Source organism: Spinacia oleracea, chromosome 5 (genome assembly GCF_020520425.1).
Source record: "Spinacia oleracea cultivar Varoflay chromosome 5, BTI_SOV_V1, whole genome shotgun sequence".
Classification (NCBI taxonomy): Eukaryota; Viridiplantae; Streptophyta; class Magnoliopsida; order Caryophyllales; family Amaranthaceae; genus Spinacia; species Spinacia oleracea.
In genome coordinates, this window is record NC_079491.1 from 68,360,330 (window position 1) to 68,373,718 (window position 13,389).

The window sequence follows — 13,389 nt, forward strand, 5'->3', positions numbered from 1 at the left end:
AAGGGAAACGGATTTACAAATCCTGATAGATAAACTCTTCAATAAATTTTTTTATCTTTTTCCTTTTTATGGTGTTGGGGTTCGTTCGTTGTTAAAATCGCTAGATCTGAAAATTACTTTAGCAATTATTTTGATCTTCTGCATCTTAGAGTATACCTATTAGTTTTTATACCTAATTACAAATTAATGGGGGTATCCATGTGTAACGCCCCGACTTTTCGGTACCTTAATTATCAGTAATATATCACACTTAGCTCATCATTAGCAGCGAAATTAGGCATAAATTAATCCTGGGACCTGTGTGTATGGGCCCACAAATAAAATAATCCTTAAACAACCACTAGAGGAAAAAACTTGATAAGTTGCTCTTAAAAGTGGATTATAAGTTTCCCTTCGTAAGTGCCACCAATGGGGGGGTCACTTTTGTAAAATTATCAAAACTTGTCCTTAATAAGGGAAACTTATAATCTTATAAGGTGCCCTTGTTGCAAACAAGGGCACCTTATGTGAAACTTATAAGGTGCCCTTGTTGCAAACAAGGGCACCTTATAAGCTGCACATAAGTTGCTCTTGTTGCAAACAAGGGCAACTTTTGAGTTTTTTTTTTTAAAAAAAAAAAAAAAAAATCTGCAATATAATTCCTAATATTCTGCAATATATTTTCTGATTTTGTAATATAATTTCTGTTTCATCAAACATCAGCTTGACATTCTCAAAAATGATATAAATTTCAAATTTCCAATAATATTACCGAATTAATTCAAATGTAATTAATTAAATCGATAAATAACAAAATAATGTAAGAGTCACGAATAACTACAAGCCTGCTCTATTTGTTACATTGAGGGTAGTTCACAATCGTTGAAGTAAATAGCCCACTTGTCTCGAACTTCATCCAACTCCTCTTTGGTAAAGGGCCCCTCCCTTGGAGTTTTGAAAACCTTTAAAAGAACACCGTACATGCAAACCAATAAATTAAATTAAGTTTCATATGCGAAAACAAAAATTATATTGGTCGCGAAAACAATTATATTGGCCAAAAATGACATTTTTGAACCCAACTACCAACAAACGAACCTTTTTCCACATTCTAAACCTTTTTCATGATTTATATGATTAGTCAGATGATTATAAGACTCATTTCAAGTTCCTTATGCACGCCTATTGGTCATTTGGGTCGATATAGGTCATTTATGGCCAAAAATGGCATTTTCGATCCCAACTACGAACAAACGAACTTATATCCACATTCTAAACCTTTTTCATGATTTAGATGATTAGTTATATGATTATAAGACTCATTTCAAGTTCGTTATGCACGCCTATGGTTCATTTGGGTCGATATAGGTCATTTATGGTCAAAAATTGCATTTTCGATCCAAATTACCAACAAACAAACCTATATCCATATTCTAAATGTTTTTCATAATTCTTATGATGAATTATATTATTATAAGACTCATTTCAACTTCGTTATGCACGCCTAAGGGTCATTTGAGTCGCTATAGGTCATTTATGGCCAAAAATGGCATTTTCGATCCCAACTACTAACAAACGAACTTATATTCAAATTATAAACCTTTTTAATGATTAATATGATTAGTTATATGTTTATGAAACTAATTTCAAGTTCGTTATGCACGCCTAAGGGTCATTTGGGTCGATATAGGTCATTTATGGCCAAAAATGGCATTTTCGATCCCAACTACCAACAAACGAACCTATTTCCATATTCTAAACGTTTTTCATGATTCATATGATTAGTTATATGATTATAAGACTCATTTCAAGTTCTTTATGCACGCCTATGGTTCATTTGGGTCGATATAGGTCATTTATGGTCAAAAATAGCATTTTCGATCCCAATTACCAACAAACAAACCTATATCCATATTCTAAATGTTTTTCATGATTCTTATGATTAATTATATTATTATAAGACTCATTTCAACTTCGTTATGCACGCCTAAGGTTCATTTGGGTCGATATAAGTCATTTATGGCCAAAAATGGCATTTTCGATCCCAACTACCAACAAACGAACCTATTTCCATTTTCTAAACGTTTTTCATTATTCATATGATTAGTTATATGATTATAAGACTCATTTCATGATATTTATGAACGTCTATGGGTCATTTGGGTCGATATATGTCATTTTTGGCCAAAAATGGCATTTTCGATCCCAACTACTAACAAATGAACCTAAGGACACTTTCTAAATCTTTTTAATGATTCATATGATTAGTTATATGTTTATAAGACTCATCTCAAGTTCTTTATGCACACATAATGCTCATTTGGGACGATATAGGTCATATTTGGTCCAAAATGGCATTTTCGACGGTTCATGCCAATTATAGGCGAATAGTTTTTTTAACTAATTTCTAGCCTAATAATACATCATAAATAAGCTATTTTATGTACCTTTTCCAGATCTTGAACTTCCTTGCAACTTTTGAATATGTCATGCATGAATTTCATCACGTAATAGCCACACTCGACCCCACCCTCTTGTTGGGCGCACTAGATTAAAGACAAAATATGGAATTGATTCTACACAAACAAATAAACATGGAAATGTTAGTTAACATGTATAGTCCCAAGCATATATTCCCGAGTGCAAGACATATGATCAGCAGTTGAACATATCAGAAACTGAACTGTTCAGCTGCTGATCTGCTGCTGCTGATCTGCAGCGGAACAGATCAGTTTCTGATCTGATCAGCTGCTGATCTGCAACAGCAGATCAGCAGCTGAACTGATCAGTTTCTGATCTGTTCAGCAGCTGATCTGTTGATCTGCATCTGAACTGATCAGACTCTGATCTGTTCAGCTGTAGATCAGCAGCAGCAGATCAGCAGCTCAACAGATAAAAGACTGATCAGTTCAGCTGCTGATCATATGTCTTGCGCTCTGGAATATATAGCAGAGCATAGAAGTACAGAGCCGAGCAGAGCAGAACGAGAAGAATAGAGCAGAACAGAAGCAGTACAGGGCAGAGCAGAGCCACAAAGCAACAACAGAAGCAGTAAAGAAGCAGAGCCAACTTTCTAATGAATAAAAGTAAAGTGCAAAAGCATCAGTTTAAAATTTTAAAAACTACCACAAGCTGATTTAATAACAACCACAACAATATTACCCGTTACATGATGTTATATTTCTCCTGGGGCACGTGGCAGGTGGATAGTACTAAAAATTCCTAAACGCTTACTGGTATTTATAAAAATGACAACAACATTTCTATTATCATTTATATCCAAACTTTGATAATAAGACTCCAATATTTTTCAATTTAATTTCATAATCATAAAATTGGCCATTTATCATCTTCTAGACTACAAAGAACTCCTATTACTTAGGTAACATCAAATAGAAAAGTCCTTAGCTCAAATGTGATTATTAGTATTTTTATTTTATTTTTACCTTTTCAAATCTCTATTTTATCTTAATAAAATCTTATTGTTTTATTTGTAAATGCTGACTTATTATCACTAGTTGTTGGCCCGTGCGCTAGCGTGCACGGTCCCCCAAGGTACAGAAAAATAATTACCAAAACATAATGATAATCCCGAGCCTAGGTAGTATATGGAAATAGTTACGCGGTGTTCATGCTTAACAATTGAGCAGATATAAGAAAAACAGTATAAAAGGAAAAAAAATTAAGCAATTTCAGCTTAGTTTGATCAACAGGAATTCAGGATCACAAGCTTGGGTAAAAATGTTAGCTGAAGCGTTCAAAAGAAAACCAGTCATGTTCGACTCTATACTAATTGTCTTCTGCAGTTCTACTATCACTAATTGGAGTACATCTTACAAGGCAACTTATGTAAAAATTGAATTTTAAAAAGAGACAAAACACTTAAAATAAACATAAAAATAAACACAAGGGCTCCGAGGCAGTAGTTTGAAGATAATCAACAACCTAAAACATACAATGCAGAGTTCCTCAGATTTATACCAAATGATATTATCAACTACCCAATTGTTGTTACATTCATATGAACATACCTCATCCGGTTCTGGACCTCCAAAGTTGTGCCATGAGGATCATTAATTGCTATCAAGGTTTCATCCTGTCATAACCACAAATCAGTAGTTACAATATCAGGAAGCAATTGTTTAGGATCACGAGGAATCACAGTTGTGAAGAAACTTGGAGGAATCGATGCGTGAGGGATAGGAGAAAACAAATACCATACCTGAAAACAAGGTAAGGACTTCATATCTTCTTCACTTACAAACAGCCACCTGAAAGATGTCACAAGAAAACTATGAGCATCCAAATAAATAAAACCTTGCTCAATTTAGACATCTTTTGTTAGTGTTCCTTTTAATTAATCAGAACCCTGGAAATGATTAAGTTTTAATTATTTTTTAAACTAAATGACAAAACAAAGGCTTATTATCAAGGTAGCTTTTTTAAACAAACAACTTGGACGATGAGCTGCTGATTTTGTTGGTGAAAATTTTGAAGATGTGATGTTATATGTATTTTGAAGCACCCTTTAGCATGTTGTAAGTTGTACAAGAGTAACAAGACACTTCATTTTCAGTCTGTAGCTTGCCAAAACTGTGTTCAGAGGGAACAAGTCATCTCAGCTAGCAAATTATACCAAAACTGTACCATATTCAGCAAACTTAATTAATATCGAATGGTGTTAGTCATTCAACCAACTTGGTGCTTCGTGTGGCCCTAGATGAAGCAAAATGATACTCGCGACATTTACATAACTAAGGACCCATCAATGAAGCTAATGGGAAAATTGCATTCTCTGCAAATAACTAAGTTAAATAATAAAAGGGTGGTTACTCCTTAGCGTTTTAATCGTTTATTTTCCTTTTTCAGCTAATGTCCTAGCCTCCTAAATAGAAAATTCTTGTAACCGGGAAGATTAAAGGGACAACCACAATGCTTTAGGTTGATTACTGTAATTGTCTCTTTTCGTCTCCACTCGGATACTTTCCATATTGAGATACCAAAATCACTTTCAGAAACCTCAAAGTAAGGATAATCCTGGCATAAATTTCAAGTTTTAGAGGCTTGTCAATCCACTCACATTCAAGACTTCTAGCTGTCAGCAGAACATATCGTTTCCCAAATTTTCCACATGATCCTCGTTTTTCAGCTTTAAAGCTTATCATCTACATATGGCTCCAGATAATGCAATGTTTCAGCTCACTTAAGAAACACTCTCCTCTGCTATTCTAAGAATGATCAATAAGGACTTATGTTGATTTTAGCAGGATAAAATATGCAAAATATGGAATGGTGTTTAATTAACAAAAATTGTCATTAGCCACACCAGAATTCACAATTGGAGATACTGGGGGCATGAGAGATAAGACGAATGATTTAAACCCTAATCAATTAACTGCTACCACACAACACCAATAAAATTAATCCTCTAGAACCCAACATTGATATTTAACCCATAAATCAATCAAAATTATGATATTTAACCCATAAATCAATCAAAATCAATTTCATTGGCATTACAAGCCAAAATTGAGGATAGTAACACACCCTTTTTTGAGCCAATTGTCAATCTCATAATCCAATGCCAAAACCGTTGCTATAGTAGTCTCATTTGCTACCTTTCAACTTTTTGCATATTTTTTTCAAAAATTGATATAATTTGGAGGAACCCTAAATTAATAGGTTAATTATATAGATTAGAGCTGGAAAATATCCAAACGACCCTGGTCACAGGGAACAATTTATCTCAGGAAATTAGCTCAACAAACTTAAATATAGAATGAGAAAAATCAAAAGCTCACCTAAATACCATACCTAATTAGCTGGGACTTCAAAACTGGACATGGTAAATAAACTTTGCTAGACTCAATTCAAACTCAAACAAATAAATAAACAGATTAAAAAAAGGGTTTAAGAGCATTTACCAGCTCTGTAGTTTATAGTTGATCAGATGAGAGAGGAAAAGAGAGAACCGTCACCCATTTCATCACCCGAACGTCTACAAAAAAAACAAAAAAAATATGAAATCCAAAGATTAAGCGATAGAATGGAGGAACAGGGAAACATAATTATTTAACATACAGTTAACGACCTAAAATCGCAGAATGAGCGACTGGGCTCTTTCAGTGTAGGAGATTGCATCTAAGTTCTTATACATATTATGGATTCAGAAGGCATAAAAGTATACCCAAAATTCTCAACATCCATGAGATTGAGAATCCATAACAATGTTTGATTTCAAGCACATATTCACAATCCAACAGAGTATTTGATTTCAAGTATTGTCTCAATAAAAGCAATTCACAATCCAACAGAGAAAGCGGAATTTCAAATTTGCCCATGAGATTATCTTAAATGACTGGAAAAGAACATGTACATAGTCATGAAAATGTAAGCCAAATGCAAGAACTTGTTACCTTATCAGAGCAAGCAATAGTTCCTTGATCCGATGTAGAATCTGACACGGACAGTGAGGATACAATCAAAACCTCGCGATAATCAACAGTTACTTCAACCTCATTATTCAAAGATAGGTCGTCATCTCCTGCATACCCATAAACCATATTCAATTCCCACAACGTAAAAACATAAACATTAACTAGAAGTTTGAGCATCTGAGGCTAATTAGTACAAATATCACCTTAAGACATCTTTTCAGATTTCCACAACTTAAAAACATAAAAATTGTACCTGACTAATCCACAGCAGAGCCCAACTCAATAGCTCCAAGTTGAATCATATCCCTATAAAGATATTTAAGACAAAATCAATCATAAATGTTAGCACATTAATTAGCTAATTCTTTGTTTACTATATCAAGTGAAAAATTTCTACTGCGATCTAAACAAGAATAGCACAAAAGTAATTACATGGAAGAAACCTCCAACTCCATCACAACGAAAGGCAAACTACAAAATTAAACGAAGTAAAACAAACCAAAAGAATTCTCAACCAGAGCAGCAGCAGCACGTTGACCCCAAACAAGCCAAAAACAACAAGCAACATACCAACAGACAACAACAACCCAACCAACTGAAAAAAATCAGACAGTAGTAGAGAACATGTACAGTAGAGAACTTTGGAGTCCATATTGTCGGCAGAGAGAAGGCTCTTGATTTCTCAACTTATACACTATGGTACTATACTCATGGTGCTAAATTGGTTAGCCTTGGGGAAAATAAGGGTTAGCTGAATAGAAGATGTTGCTATATAGTTCAACAAACACTTAGAAAATGTAACAAGCAAACTGATATGCAAGCTGCTGGATTAGCGACTGACCGAACTTGATTCCATTACCAATGAAACGGTCAGACTATTTTTTCATGTTCAGGCTCTGTGACATACTAGAAAAACACAATGACAGAGAATTTATAGCAGTTGTTATGGTTTACTTGATTGCCTCGATCATCATCTTCAGTTAGGAAAGGCAGAACTAGACTCTTAATATACCTTTGAACATGAATAAGTCCAGGATTACAGGTACTAGTACCAGACTTGAAATTTATGTTCCAAATGAACAGTAGTTCACCAGAACTCAGACTGTCATATTTAAGCAACAAAACTTTTCCTGTTGATCCCTCCATAAACAACAACGACCGGACATGTCACATAATGTGATGATCCCCATCACACTGTCTCCATATGTATGAACCTTGTAGAATTGATCTTGTACTACTTTGATCATTATTCGTACCTCTACCCATTACGTTCAATGTAAATCCCACAGTGTCGGTTGATATTTCGGTCATGAATTTGCAATAATAACAGCACACAACCAGAGTAACAACATGCTTGAACATTATTAACAAAATAACTGATGGTTGATTCACAAAATATTTAACAAAATTGACTGGTGATTATAACTGGATGTTAATTCACAAAATAATTAACGAAATTGCAATTATTAACAAAATTAACACAATTAAATGGTGGTTATAATTCACTCATTAGTATTTATTAGTGATAATTAACATATTTGTAAAACAAAATTAACAAAATTGGTGATAATTAACAAAATTGCAGAAATAACCTAGCAGTGTCCAGTGGGAGGGGAGCTAGCAACAGCGGTGGTGCGCGCGGGAGAGGAGAGGAGAGGAGGCGGTTGCGGCGGCGGCTTCCTGAAACGCAAGAGAGGCACACAGCTGGGGGGAGAAACGCAAGTGGGAGGGGGATACAGCAGCCACGATGCGGTGGTGGTTTGTTGGGGGGTGGTGGAGAAGAAACAGTGATTTTGTTGGGGGTGGTGGGTGAGAAGCACCGAGCAAACACCGAGAAGCAGTGAGAAAGGGGAGCAGCGAGAAGAGAAGGGGAGAAATATCTGGTGGTTTCAGTACAAAAGATTATTTTTTATTTTATTTTTTTTACTTTTTGTCAATTAAAAGATGCTCTTGTTAGATAAGGGTAACTTTTGATTTTTTTTTTTTAACCATTATAAGTTGCTCTTGTTGTATAAGGGCAACTTTTGATGAGCAACTTATAAGGTTTTTTCCTCTAGTGAACATTCCATAAATAATTCAATATTCCCAAAATAAATATAATTAAAGATTCTCATAATAAACTCAATAACATGATTTCCATAATAAATAATTTCTCATCTTGATATCTCCATAATAAAATATTGACTCCACTTATAACTTTCCTCTTGAGCAACTCAAGCTCCTCAATCGAACCTGTACATCATCATAAAAATAGAAACAAGATTTTTTTTTCAAAAATGAGTGAAAACTCAGTAATATTTCTCCAGCCCGTCAAAACGGTTTTATTTTGAAAATCATTTGGCACATATCAATAATTAGCAATTAATGTTAGGAAATAACTAACTTAATCTCGTCATCTTGAAAACTATGTGGGCAAGGAATCATTTCCTTTACAGCTCATTGGCAAGTACATGCTTTGGCGGGACTTTTCTTACATCATTCAGGGGGGAAACTGGTTCCCTTTAACTTTAACTTTAACATGGCCTCTACCCGTAACTTGCCCATTTACTAGTTCAGTTCACTTTTCCAGGCCGACAAAAGCAACATCGTATTTCTTTAAAATGGCTTTATAAATATCATCATTATTCCCGAACAACGTCTTTCACATTATAAAATAATAACATATAATCATAATTGTTAGGAATAGTATGAGATAACAATCTAGACAAAGCACACACAATATTAATAACGTGGTATACCCACGTCCCAACTTGTATTATTAATCAAAATCGTTATTAATTATACAATCAATCAACCTCACGGGTGTTTCTCTCAAACTATGCTCAAGCTCAGGATCTCAAGCATATCAATCATAATGGTATATAAATCCATATTTATATACCCCAACTTCCTAACCCTAGCCCTAGTATTAGGAAACACAATATTACTAGAATATTACAATTTAGGAGAAACCAATATACTAACAAATCTATCCGTAAATTACAACTCGTAAAATAGGAATACAATAACATAATATATCTCCTAAATAAATATATAGTAATATACCATAACTGAAACTCATTGCCATATTGGGTTTAATATTAACAATTCCTCCCCCTTCAACCCAATATGACCACAACGGATTTAACGGTCACTATTGAAACACCGTCGTCCATCCGACAATGCCTCCCCTCGAACAAGAACATCTCCATCTAACACAAATAGATTTCTTTTATTCTTCCAACCTTTGAGTATCACCAAACCTTTTTTTGTGACCTCCAAACTACTGTTGTTCACCATAACAGTATATCCCAAACCATCTAATCTTCCCAATGAAATTAGATTCTGTTCTAGCTTTGGTACGTACCTCACTTCAGCTAACTTCCAAACACGGCCATTGCAAAGTTTTAACGCAACCTCACCAATGCCGTCAACTTTTACTTTCTTACCATCCGGCAAAGTAACCATCTTCCCTTCACAATGTTCATAGGATGAGAACCATTCCCTCCTAGCACATATGTGATGAGAACTTCCCGAGTCAAGAACCTAACCGTCCTTTGGTCCCTTATCTTCTTGAACCAAAAGAACATCACCAACATCATCATCATCTCCTTCCGCATAAGAAACACGTCCCTTCTCGCGAGTTTTCTTCAACTCCTTCAAGTCTTCTTTTGCTTTGGGACACATAGTTTGTATATGACCCAACTCTCCACAATAGAAACACTTAATATTAGGGTTATGTTTCTTACCAAATTTCTTTCTCTTGTCACGTGCATCTACCACGAATGCTCCACCATCCGATGAGTCATCCGATCCTTACTTCATCAATTTTTCGTTCTCTAGAAGAACAACAATAGTCTCTTCCAAAGCTAACTTCGTTTTTCCCACCAACAAAGAAGTAATCACAGTATTATACCTCTTTGGTAGAGACACAAGTAGAACAATAGCTTTGTCCTCATCCTTTAATTTTTCATCCAAATTATTCAGTTGGTTGATCAATCCATCGAAACGATTCAGATGATCTCTTAAATTTCCATCTTCTTCCATCTCGAGTCCGAACAAATATTTCTTGAGAAATAACTTGTTGGCCAAAGACTTGGACTGATATGTCTTTGTCAACTTCTCCCACAAACTTTTAGGGTTATCTTCCTCAATAACATCATACTTAATATCCGGTGCAAGAGCCAACCGGATTGTCGATGCCGCACGTAACTTCATGTCTTCCCACTTTGCCTTTTCTATTTCGGTAGGCTTCTTGTCTTCAAGGGTTCCATACAACCCTTATTGGATTAGGAGATCTTTCACCGTGCTCTGCCATAAGGAAAAATTGTTCCTTCCATTAAACAATTGAATCTCGAACCTTCCACCAAATTTCTCCATTATGAACCTTAGCTCTTGATACCACTTGTTAGGAATAGTACGAGATAACAATCTAGACAAAGCACACACAATATTAATAACATGGTATACCCACGTCCCAACTTGTATTATTAATCAAAATCGTTAGTAATAATACAATCAATCGACCTCACAGGTGTTTCTCTCAAACTATGCTCAAGCTCAGGATCTCAAGCATATCAATCATAATGGTATATAAATCCATATTTATATACCCCAACTTCCTAACCCTAGCCCTAGTATTAGGAAACACAATATTACTAGAATATTACAATTTAGGAGAAACCAATATACTAACAAATCTACCCCTAAAATACAACTTTGTAAAATAGGAATACAATAACATAATATATCTCCTAAATAAATATCTAGTAATATACCATAACTGAAACTCATTGCCATATTGGGTATAATATTAACAATAATCGTACTCATAAAACTTTAAAACATACATCATGCTATCATCACATAAATCACGTAATAATCACATAATAACCATATAAGCACACATAACATACATGCGGGCATTTAAAGCTTAAATACTGGACATAATAGTTACCTCGATCGCTTAACCTTAATCTTAATCGTCCATGAGCTCCATTACTACTAAGTAATCCTCAAAATTATTTATGTTGACAACCTTAATATTATGAATAATAAAATTTAAATAAACATATTTACATAATCAATTACCAAATTCCCACTTACAAATAAACGTATTTACTAAATAAAATCAACATACTTATTTTTCCAAATTGTCTTGCTTTTGACAAAAATCCAAATATAACTTTGCTTCTTTTTAATAAAACCTAGACCCACTTCAATCTATACCTTTTCTTTTGGGTGATTTTGTATCAAGAGGAAGATCAGAAGAAGTGACAAAGTCTTGAGCTATAACTACTATACCATTGAAATGCTATAACCACATTAAAATATTAATTTCTTCAAAATTGGGGGCAAGTGTACCTGAAAAAAAAGAGAAAAATAAGTATTGTATGACGCCAAGTTAAATGTAGAGAGGGAAGTAAATTTTGGCCATTGCGCCAAACTACAGTGGGGAATTTTAGGCGGAAAAAATAAGAAACTTAATATTCCACAAAATAATTAAAACAATGATTGAACTTGAAAAATCACCTTCTTCTTCTTCTTCATCTGCTTCAAATATTTGTTCTTCCCATTCATCTGAGTTTGTTCAAAATTTCGTTTTCAGAATTTAATTTCTCCTTTTCCCTAAAATAAACCCGTGGCGTTTGTTTTTTCATCTTCTCCAGTTGAATAAATTTGTGGCCTTTGTATTTTCACCTTCTTCGGTTGAAGAAATCTGGCCTGGAAATATTAGTACGGATCTCAGTCAATTGTTGTGTCGTCTTTGTTGTAAATAGATAAAGACGTAGCTGTGGGCGGCATGAGGAGAAGATTACGGTTAGACTAGGTAAAGATCCAGAAATTAATCCTAATTTTTTTCATTAATGTCCTCGGAATTTGATGATTAATCTCATTAATTAATGTAGGCAGTAAGTGTATTAATCCCAATTTTTTCATATAATGTTTATGTTGTTTTAATTGCAGTAATTAATGCTAAATAAATATTAGAATGTTGAAACATTAATCATCGTTGGAATGTTAGGGTTAATGATTTTGTAATTAATGTTTAATAATGTTGAGATTTATGCGTTGTTAATTATATGACTATATTAGTATTTGTACCAAACAAAATAAAATTTTAAAATTTTAATGGTATTTGTTATAGTAGATGTGTACTAGCCTAGATTAATCATGTGTACTAGTAACTGAAACTTATATGGTCTTCTAGGAGGTTGATAATGAACTGGATGAAGATTTGTTGGGTGAACAATGTGATTTATTTAGTGACGAAGGTGGTGATGAATTAGGTGATGAAGATGTAGATGAAGATGGATATAAAGATATATGGATGAAGAAGACGTTGATGTTGAATGTGGTTATGAGTATGAAACTGTCGATGATTATGATGAGGAACCGGATGCAGGAGATGATTTAGACGAGGAAGTTTTCATGGGTAATTATGATAACCTTACTGAGAGTAATGATGAAATTGTTGGTGCGGATTTGGATGATGAGCTTGTTGGAGAAGATGCACGTGGAGACGAAGGCTACTCATCTGGAGGAGAGGGTGTAGGTAATGGTGTAGGTAGTGGTTTGAATGAAAACATTTCTGGATTGTATACGACCCCTACGAGGAGGAAAGAAGGTCCTGCTATAGCCACCCATGTTGTTGGAATGTCATATTCTAATTGGGAAGCTATGAATAACTATTACCGTTCGTATGGGGAACAACAAGGATTTGGTGTAGTCTGTGTAGATGGCAAAACTTGTCCGCAAGAAAAAGAAGAAAATGGAAAATCAAATTCCCTAAAGAGCTATTTGTGGAGATGTGAGTGTTACGGAGAACCAATTACAAACACTTGGTAAATGATCGACAAAAAAAGTCACTCTAGCTGAGGATCCACTTGTTAAGAAGAAGTCGAAAAGGTGCAATTTCCCTGCTATGTTGTATGGTGCTCGTGCCATGGATAATAGTTGGGTGGTGAAGAATGTGGTAAATGAACACTTGAAC